General features: G+C 35.4%; 4 non-coding genes across 4 annotated transcripts; 2 read left to right on the top strand and 2 right to left on the bottom strand.

Annotated features, from left to right (window-relative positions):
* Window positions 1-529: 529 nt before the first annotated feature.
* Window positions 530-602, bottom strand: TRNAK-UUU (transfer RNA lysine (anticodon UUU)). Its single transcript has one exon. It is a non-coding gene; the product is annotated as a tRNA-Lys (tRNA).
* A 2,294-nt stretch (window positions 603-2,896) lies between these two features.
* Window positions 2,897-2,969, top strand: TRNAM-CAU (transfer RNA methionine (anticodon CAU)). The gene has a single exon. It is a non-coding gene; the product is annotated as a tRNA-Met (tRNA).
* Window positions 2,970-5,141: 2,172 nt separating this feature from the next.
* On the bottom strand, window positions 5,142-5,214 carry TRNAK-UUU (transfer RNA lysine (anticodon UUU)). The gene has a single exon. It is a non-coding gene; the product is annotated as a tRNA-Lys (tRNA).
* Window positions 5,215-7,511: 2,297 nt separating this feature from the next.
* On the top strand, window positions 7,512-7,584 carry TRNAM-CAU (transfer RNA methionine (anticodon CAU)). The gene has a single exon. It is a non-coding gene; the product is annotated as a tRNA-Met (tRNA).
* The last annotated feature ends 3,670 nt before the right edge of the window (window positions 7,585-11,254 follow it).

Genomic DNA, 11,254 nt, shown 5'->3' with positions numbered 1-11,254 from the left:
TGAGTATATCAGATGTGCGGATCAATGTTGCCAGCAGTTTAGCATGTTTTCTGAGCGGATCAGTGACTTAAGACCACAAGAAAATCACTAAAATGGTTTAAACGCCAGTAGATATCTCACTAGACATGGAAATGAGAAGCAAAGGTGACAAATTCTGCAAAAAATCATTTAGTTTATTGGGACTTCAGTTACAAGTAAGCATAATTGAGAATTTGTTGATGTAATACAAACTCCGCAATATATAGCTATATAAGAAAATGATATATCTGAAATGTTTATGGTCTTTGTTAAACAAAAGAGAATGTATTTTGAAACATTTGGCATAGTTTAGACGGAGCACTTTCTTTTAAAAATATAAGTACATTTCTCCCTAAGAATCCTCTATTATTGTAGTTCCTATTTTGGAGAAAAAACAACCTATATCCTGCTATTTTGATGATAATACGTTTTAACATAAATCCATATATATTTGCTTCTTAAGTTAATTTTTGGAGCTAATACCACCAGTGTAATAACTTGTAAAACTACACGCCCGAACAGGGACTCGAACCCTGGACCGTTAGGTTAAAAGCCTAACGCTCTACCGACTGAGCTATCCGGGCTATAGGTACTAGTCGGCGCGATTTCGTCTGCTCTGTAATCTGTTCAAGTGAATGGGTCAAGTGTATTATTTTGTGACGATATCGGATGAGATATTAAAATTATATAAAATCGTTTTATCTTTCAAATTGTGCCAGTTAACATTTTTAATTATCTCCCGAACTTTATAGTTCAATCTTCAGAAACTTCAATCTGACCTGGGTTTCCTCCAGGAGTTCAAAATCGGGAGGGTGTTCAGAAATTTAAGAGAGCTATGGGTGCTTGACTTTCAGAAAACATATAGATATTATTATTTTTTACCTTTCTCGTATTATCCTAAAATTCCGTAATAACAAGAAAAATGACACTTCTCCACTGCAACCGTAACTTCAACAGAGTAGAAAATGTTGAATTGGCCTTTTCGTTTTTTTTTCTATTTTGTGTAAATATCCAACACAATCATGGTAAGTTATAATATTAACGATCTAATTCATTTGCCTGATGTTGAACTAAAATCCGTCGTGGTTGTCGTGATTAATCTATGCATGGAGAAATAAACGTCGGATGTTCTCCTAAATTTGTAATTTCTCTTGTCATTCTTAGATTTCTATTTGCCCTGCCTAAAGTGAAAAATCTTCATTCTTCACTACTGAGATCAGCCAAGAGTTAGGTTTGGTTAGATGGACTCGATCTGACATCGGAAGTACTTAAGCATCAATATATACTGGAACATTTATTGTTAATTCCAGGTATTGCACACTTATCGCAATATTGTAGCTTAGCTACGAAGGAGTTCAATCCACGAATGTATTAACAGTCTTGATGATTGTGCATAGTTTCACAAACTCTCCTCTGAACCATCATTAGGCTTCTTCACATTGTAACACCACTTTATAACCTATACATGCGTTATGCGGGTTCGTTTAATAGTCAAGTTAAATACTTCTTGTTAAGTTGAGTTGATTTTGAGTTTAACGTCCCGTTCAGCAGCGAGGTTATATGAGACGTGCACCTACTGATTAACGTGGAATCCGAACCACATGAGCCCCCGCCGGGAATCGAACCCGGGTCTCCCACTAAATGCTTCTTGTGTTGCTAGTGATAAAACAAATATTCAAAATATATCTACAAGCATGTTTGTGAACCACGACGCTGTCTTTAAAAAATTGAAAATTACTGTTCCAAGTTCCTCAATGTTCTTTGAAATGCTAATGCATTTATTTTGATTCATCCGTGGCGGAACTTCACCGATATAACTCGTATATGACTTTTCAAACATTCCTCGTATGCACAACTTATACAATTTTCAAAATCAGCCTCAACACTTCTATTTTCATTTGGAACCAGGTAAACAAGGTATCTCCAAGGTCATGAAACTTGACGTAGATTTGCCAATTTTACTTTCCAATAGAACGCGAGGGTATGTCCAGCTTGTCAACTCCCATCCGTAATCTTTTGCCAGTGTTGTCTCTCGCGCTGCACGGAGAACATCTCGTGAGGGTACAGTCTTATCGGATTGTTCATAAGTTTCATTCGGTTGTTATTGTTGTTATTATTATTTTATATTTTACTACTATTATTGTTAACATTCAGTTCAAATAATGGTTAGTGTTCGTGTTACAGTTGTTTAAGTGCTGCTTTTTCTCCCCTCGTTTTCTATGTCTTTTAATTTTGGCACCATTGTTGGTGTACTTGCTGTTTCACTTTCTCTCAAGTGTGGGTTCGGAAGACAGCTTCACGAATCGTACCGAATGCTTCCGATCTATTACACGTGAAGAAAAGTATTTATATGATCCGTGGAAAGACCATGTTTCACGACTCGTTGCGGTCACTGCAATAGCATGATCATAAATTATTTAGTGTACATTTGAAACCATGCCTAGGATTTGTGTGTGTCAAAAGAGAACGGAAGGGGAGATTAAAGAAATGAAACTCGACTAAAGAACAAAACTGTAAATACAACCATTGTAGAAATGAGAATTTCTAAGTGATTATTGGTAAGGATTTCGATCTGAGTATTCCTACGTAATATATTTAATTTTTATAACCTTTCAATTTTTTTTTACTTGATTCACAAATTTTACTTAATTCCTTACATAATTCACACAATTCTAGAAACAAGTATGGAGGAATTAAACAAATTTGACACAAAGGAATTTCTAAGAAACTAAGAAATGTAAACAAACATAAATATTCCTAACTGTCAATATTCTACTCCTAATACTATTTGTAAAACCTCCATTTCTATAGCAAGAAAATAAAACCAACGTTATCTACTCATTCCGTTTTCTCTAGGGTTGGAGTGAATAGAACACCAGCCTCGGTAGCGCAGTAGGTAGCGCGTGAGTCTCATAATCTCAAGGTCGTGAGTTCGATCCTCACCCGGGGCATTTGATTTTGCTAAAAATTCAATTAAAGGATACCCAAGTGAATTATATATACCATATGATTCCGATTAAACGAACTATCAGTTTTGAACGCAATCCAGAAACTTGGAGCAATCATAAATAAAAATGATGAAGTTGTGAAATGGTAACTTTTCTCAATTCGCTTTCGTTTAATTACAAGTTAAGTTTAATATTCAACTGTACCTTCACTTAATAGTCCAGTTACAATTTCTAAAATACAAATAAATTAATCTAATTCTCTTGGAATGTGTGAATAGAGAAAAACTCTATATCGGTGAAGTGCTGACTTAGATTTATCGAATACGGAAGGTTCCAATTATACATGAAATTTAGCGTATTTCGAGGAAATCATATTGTTAACAACGAATACATGCAATTCGGAAGTTCAACAAAAATTATTTTTAATTATTTTCTACGAGTTCGGTTTACCAGAACTCCCTCAAATATTTACCGTATTTCTACATGCAAACCATATCAACGAAGAAAAACCAAACATCTACCGAAAACAGGAAATTCGTGTGTTACTCAGATAAAGTCTTTTGCCGTCGCGAATTCTATAGAGGAATTTGTAGCTTAAATCGATAATCATGTCTGTTGAGAAAGATAGTCACTTACTCGAAGGGGAGAACGCAGACTGAAAGTATTTGAGAACAAAATCCTAATACGAATATTGGGACCCAAGAGAAATAGGAATGGGGAATGGCAGGAACTACATAACGAAGAATTGCATAATTTATACGGTGTACCAGACATTTTTTTTTTTTTTGTCATCAAGGATAGGAGACTTCGGGTGGGTAGATCATGTAGCCAGAATGGAAGTAAGTAGGAACGCTTTCAAAGTTTTGACTGGAAATAAAATCAGAAGACGTACGTTAAGAAGACCTAAATACGGAAAGGAGGACAAATTTAGAATGAATCTCACAGAAATAGCAATCCAAAGGATAGAAGTCAATTTAGAAGTTTTGTGAATGTGGTATTGAACTTCCAATTTCGATAGGCCATAGAGTGAATTAGTTAATGAGTATATGTGTGTGTCCGAAAGACAAAAAGAGTTCTAGAAGTACTTGAGTGGATCACCATAAATTCTGACCAGGATGTAAAGGGCCAAAACTTAGTAATCGAATTCGTTAATAGAGATTGAATTCAAACCAGAAGTGGTAAAAATCAACTATTTCCTGCTTTATTGTTGATCGCTATAAATTAAAACGGCCATAGGTAGCAACACGCTTTTCTCCATTCTTAACTCTATACTAAAACCTAAAGTACACCTTCCAGCTTCAACACAGCTACATAAAGCAAAAGCTATAAACCATAGAGAGTAACTGTATTTTGGAATCGATTTATCCTTTTAAGGAGAGATACTATCTTATTATTTAGTCTTCTATTCAAACGGGAAGTGACAGAGAACCACTTCCATTTTAAGGTTGGTCGCTGTAGAGTAAAAGCTGTAATAACTGGTGAGAAGCGGATTCATAAAATCGCTTTAGCGTTGGAAGAATAAGTATTATACAGCTTCTTAATAATCATAATACTTTCTTTAAAACTAAACATTGAGATTTTCAGTAGAACTCTGCCCCCACGTACAAGGTCAAAACAACACAAGAGTAACTCACGAGTAGAGTTTCTGAGTATATCAGATGTGCGGATCAATGTTGCCAGCAGTTTAGCATGTTTTCTGAGCGGATCAGTGACTTAAGACCACAAGAAAATCACTAAAATGGTTTAAACGCCAGTAGATATCTCACTAGACATGGAAATGAGAAGCAAAGGTGACAAATTCTGCAAAAAATCATTTAGTTTATTGGGACTTCAGTTACAAGTAAGCATAATTGAGAATTTGTTGATGTAATACAAACTCCGCAATATATAGCTATATAAGAAAATGATATATCTGAAATGTTTATGGTCTTTGTTAAACAAAAGAGAATGTATTTTGAAACATTTGGCATAGTTTAGACGGAGCACTTTCTTTTAAAAGTATAAGTACATTTCTCCCTAAGAATCCTCTATTATTGTAGTTCCTATTTTGGAGAAAAAACAACCTATATCCTGCTATTTTGATGATAATACGTTTTAACATAAATCCATATATATTTGCTTCTTAAGTTAATTTTTGGAGCTAATACCACCAGTGTAATAACTTGTAAAACTACACGCCCGAACAGGGACTCGAACCCTGGACCGTTAGGTTAAAAGCCTAACGCTCTACCGACTGAGCTATCCGGGCTATAGGTACTAGTCGGCGCGATTTCGTCTGCTCTGTAATCTGTTCAAGTGAATGGGTCAAGTGTATTATTTTGTGACGATATCGGATGAGATATTTAATTATATAAAATCGTTTTATCTTTCAAATTGTGCCAGTTAACATTTTTAATTATCTCCCGAACTTTATAGTTCAATCTTCAGAAACTTCAATCTGACCTGGGTTTCCTCCAGGAGTTCAAAATCGGGAGGGTGTTCAGAAATTTAAGAGAGCTATGGGTGCTTGACTTTCAGAAAACATATAGATATTATTATTTTTTACCTTTCTCGTATTATCCTAAAATTCCGTAATAACAAGAAAAATGACACCTCTCCACTGCAACCGTAACTTCAACAGAGTAGAAAATGTTGAATTGGCCTTTTCGTTTTTTTTTTTTTCTATTTTGTGTAAATATCCAACACAATCATGGTAAGTTATAATATTAACGATCTAATTCATTTGCCTGATGTTGAACTAAAATCCGTCGTGGTTGTCGTGATTAATCTATGCATGGAGAAATAAACGTCGGATGTTCTCCTAAATTTGTAATTTCTCTTGTCATTCTTAGATTTCTATTTGCCCTGCCTAAACTGAAAAATCTTCATTCTTCACTACTGAGATCAGCCAAGAGTTAGGTTTGGTTAGATGGACTCGATCTGACATCGGAAGTACTTAAGCATCAATATATACTGGAACATTTATTGTTAATTCCAGGTATTGCACACTTATCGCAATATTGTAGCTTAGCTACGAAGGAGTTCAATCCACGAATGTATTAACAGTCTTGATGATTGTGCATAGTTTCACAAACTCTCCTCTGAACCATCATTAGGCTTCTTCACATTGTAACACCACTTTATAACCTATACATGCGTTATGCGGGTTCGTTTAATAGTCAAGTTAAATACTTCTTGTTAAGTTGAGTTGATTTTGAGTTTAACGTCCCGTTCAGCAACGAGGTTATATGAGACGTGCACCTACTGATTAACGTGGAATCCGAACCACATGAGCCCCCGCCGGGAATCGAACCCGTGTCTCCCACAAAATGCTTCTTGTGTTGCTAGTGATAAAACAAATATTCAAAATATATCTACAAGCATGTTTGTGAACCACGACGCTGTCTTTAAAAAATTGAAAATTACTGTTCCAAGTTCCTCAATGTTCTTTGAAATGCTAATGCATTTATTTTGATTCATCCGTGGCGGAACTTCACCGATATAACTCGTATATGACTTTTCAAACATTCCTCGTATGCACAACTTATACAATTTTCAAAATCAGCCTCAACACTTCTATTTTCATTTGGAACCAGGTAAACAAGGTATCTCCAAGGTCATGAAACTTGACGTAGATTTGCCAATTTTACTTTCCAATAGAACGCGAGGGTATGTCCAGCTTGTCAACTCCCATCCGTAATCTTTTGCCAGTGTTGTCTCTCGCGCTGCACGGAGAACATCTCGTGAGGGTACAGTCTTATCGGATTGTTCATAAGTTTCATTCGGTTGTTATTGTTGTTATTATTATTTTATATTTTACTACTATTATTGTTAACATTCAGTTCAAATAATGGTTAGTGTTCGTGTTACAGTTGTTTAAGTGCTGCTTTTTCTCCCCTCGTTTTCTATGTCTTTTAATTTTGGCACCATTGTTGGTGTACTTGCTGTTTCACTTTCTCTCAAGTGTGGGTTCGGAAGACAGCTTCACGAATCGTACCGAATGCTTCCGATCTATTACACGTGAAGAAAAGTATTTATATGATCCGTGGAAAGACCATGTTTCACGACTCGTTGCGGTCACTGCAATAGCATGATCATAAATTATTTAGTGTACATTTGAAACCATGCCTAGGATTTGTGTGTGTCAAAAGAGAACGGAAGGGGAGATTAAAGAAATGAAACTCGACTAAAGAACAAAACTGTAAATACAACCATTGTAGAAATGAGAATTTCTAAGTGATTATTGGTAAGGATTTCGATCTGAGTATTCCTACGTAATATATTTAATTTTTATAACCTTTCAATTTTTTTTTACTTGATTCACAAATTTTACTTAATTCCTTACATAATTCACACAATTCTAGAAACAAGTATGGAGGAATTAAACAAATTTGACACAAAGGAATTTCTAAGAAACTAAGAAATGTAAACAAACATAAATATTCCTAACTGTCAATATTCTACTCCTAATACTATTTGTAAAACCTCCATTTCTATAGCAAGAAAATAAAACCAACGTTATCTACTCATTCCGTTTTCTCTAGGGTTGGAGTGAATAGAACACCAGCCTCGGTAGCGCAGTAGGTAGCGCGTGAGTCTCATAATATCAAGGTCGTGAGTTCGATCATCACCCGGGGCATTTGATTTTGCTAAAAATTCAATTGAAGGATACCCAAGTGAATTATATATACCATATGATTCCGATTAAACGAACTATCAATTTTGAACGCAATCCAGAAACTTGGAGCAATCATAAATAAAAATGATGAAGTTGTGAAATGGTAACTTTTCTCAATTCGCTTTCGTTTAATTACAAGTTAAGTCTAATATTCAACTGTACCTTCACTTAATAGTCCAGTTACAATTTCTAAAATACAAATAAATTAATCTAATTCTCTTGGAATGTGTGAATAGAGAAAAACTCTATATCGGTGAAGTGCTGACTTAGATTTATCGAATACGGAAGGTTCCAATTATACATGAAATTTAGCGTATTTCGAGGAAATCATATTGTTAACAACGAATACATACAATTCGGAAGTTCAACAAAAATTATTTTTAATTATTTTCTACGAGTTCGGTTTACCAGAACTCCTTCAAATATTTACCGTATTTCTACATGCAAACCATATCAACGAAGAAAAACCAAACATCTACCGAAAACAGGAAATTCGTGTGTTACTCAGATAAAGTCTTTTGCCGTCGCGAATTCTATAGAGGAATTTGTAGCTTAAATCGATAATCATGTCTGTTGAGAAAGATAGTCACTTACTCGAAGGGGAGAACGCAGACTGAAAGTATTTGAGAACAAAATCCTAATACGAATATTGGGACCCAAGAGAAATAGGAATGGGGAATGGCAGGAACTACATAACGAAGAATTGCATAATTTATACGGTGTACCAGACATTTTTTTTTTGTCATCAAGGATAGGAGACTTCGGGTGGGTAGATCATGTAGCCAGAATGGAAGTAAGTAGGAACGCTTTCAAAGTTTTGACTGAAAATAAAATCAGAAGAACGTACATTAAGAAGACCTAAATACGGAAAGGAGGACAAATTTAGAATGAATCTTACAGAAATAGCAATCCAAAGGATAGAAGTCAATGGAGAGGTTTTGTGAATGTGGTATTGAACTCCAATTTCGATAGGCCATAGAGTGAATTAGTTAATGAGTATATGCGTGTGTCCGGAAGACAAAAAGATCTCTAGAAGTACTTGAGTGGATCACCATAAATTCTGACCAAGATGTAAAAGACCAAAACTTAGTAATCGAATTCGTTAATAGAGATTGAATTCAAACCAGAAGTGGTAGAAATCAACTATGTTCTATTTGTGGCACATCATAAATTATCGAAGACTCGACACGGCACACTAAAAAGTTACTCCTCTTAAGAACATATTATTCGACACTGTTAATATAAATACGTATTATAGTGTATCTATTATTATTATTATTATTATTAATATTATTATTATTATTATTATTATTATTATTATTATTATTATTATTATTATTATTATTATTATTATTATTATCGAATATTGAATTTGAAATCTATATTATAAAATTGAAAGTGACTATGTTTGTAACTCTTAATCTCTTGAACCATCCGACCGATCTCGATCAAATTTTCAACGTAGATGGGGCTTTGGCCTGAGAGTGTTTTTTTAGCTCTTTAGCGGCGGGGGAGGAGCGACTGTAGAACGTAGGGCGGGGGAGGAGGGAGAATTATTAAGATAAATAAAACTCTTGAACAAAACGACCAGTCTCAATCAAATTTTCAACAAAGATAACGTTCAAGCCTGGGATGCTTCTTATCATTTCAGTTTGACGGTACATCGTAGAGGTTTGGGGAGGAGGAGGAGGTATACTAATATATATATAAGTGACTATGATCGTGAGTTAATAACTCTTAAACCAGCCGATCGATTTCAGTCAAATTTTCAACATAGATTAGGTACGGGCTTGAAATGTTTCCTATTATTTCGATTTCACGGTAGACGTTAGGGGAGGGTGATAGGAGGGGAGTTATTTAGAAATAAATAAAACTTAGTAACTCTTGAATCATCGGACTGCTCTCGATCAAATTTACAACCTAGATGAAGTTTAGACCTGCGATGATTTTTGCCATATCACTTTGTCGTTGTAACTTAAAGGTGGGGGAGGGGAGAGACATTTAAAAATGATCGAAAATGACCGATATTAGTGTCGAATCCATAATTTTCGGGGTCACTAAGGTGAACAGTGACAGTTTTGATGCCGCTCAAATCCGAATTCAGCCCCGTAACTTGGGGGAGGGGAAGGTATAAAAACATCGAAAATGACCGATATCAAAGAGCGCTTTAGTAATAGTAAAAAATGACTGACTAACGGAACATATTACAATTTTTCTTAATTTAACCCAGCAAAGCGGGCAATTGATGCTAGTAATTTATAAACATGAATTCGAGTTTATTATGGCACATAAATGCAGTGGATTTAAGCTCGATATTTTGTTCTGCTGTAGAAAATCAACTTTCTCATTTCTGTTAAAGTAAATATTTGTAGTCATACTTTCAATGTGATACTTGTGGATGGGTAGTAGGGATGGCCACATTTTCCGGAAAAACGGAAAACGGAAAATATTTTTTCCGGAAACCGGAAAATTGAAAACGGAAAACGGAAAATTTTCCGGAAAATCGGAAACGGAAAATTTTCCGGAAAATCGGAAGGCGGAAAATTTTCCGGAAAAACGGAAACGGAAAATTTTCCGGAAAATCGGAAACGGAAAATTTTCCGGAAAATCGGAAAACGGAAAATTTTCCGGAAAAACGAAAATGGAAAATTTTCCAGAAAAATCGGAAAACGGAAAATTTTCCGGAAAATCGGAAGACGGAAAATTTTCCGGAAAAACGGAAAACGGAAAATGTGATTTCCGGAAACCGGAAAACTCTTTTTCCGGAAATGGCCATCCCTAATGGGTAGCTGAACGTTTCTGGTTGATTCAGGAGGAATCATTGGGAATCGTCAGTTGCATTTCATCATCGACAACTTTGAGTCTTTCCCTCTTCGATGGTTTAATTCCAGTCAACATCGAGAAGACTAGTTCATACAAACGTGTAATTAAAAATGAACTCGGCGATTGATTCTGTCAGCAAAGAAAATATAAATGTAAGTTGCAGCTTCTGAATCTAGGAATATTTTCACCACCTCTTTACAAGCGGTTTCTAGGCGTTTACGATAAACTCTGCTATCGTGTAACAACTAACTTTTTATACAGTTATCGAAGCACGTCCTGTAAGAAAATAAAATGAAATCTGTAAGTTTTACGTCCCACGTTATACCGGCGAGGCTAAAGCAGACGGTGATGACGAGAAATGAATGCAATGGTGGAATGGATCAAATGAGAGGATATGGGAAAACCCCGAGAAAACCCCCACACACGGTGTTTGTCCATCACAAAGCTTACTTGGCGCGGGCTGAGATTGAATCAAGAACCCCATGCACCAGAGATTAACGCTTTACCACACGTCCTGTTCGAGTTATGAACATTCTTTGGTTTCTTGTTTTGTTTCGTTAAACCGATAAAAGCATTGCAGTAGAATAAAATACGGCAGATAATAAAATACTATACACACATATAAAATACATTAAATGAGATAAAGTAATTAAAAGATCTATAATTAATTCTTCCAACAAGTAAAGGTTCGCGTCTAGCCATTCACTTTACTGGGGCACAACAGTGTGCTACGGCACATCGGTTGCGGAACACTGCACTACATTTTCCTACTAGCTACAACGCAAAAAGCTTTTCCACCAAACAAGCT

The sequence above is a fragment of the Thermobia domestica genome, chromosome 17, assembly GCF_964235325.1.
Source record: "Thermobia domestica chromosome 17, izTheDome1.hap1.1, whole genome shotgun sequence".
NCBI lineage: Eukaryota > Metazoa > Arthropoda > Insecta > Zygentoma > Lepismatidae > Thermobia > Thermobia domestica.
The sequence above is the reverse complement of the archived record's forward strand: the minus strand, read 5'-3'. Positions and strand labels throughout refer to the sequence as shown.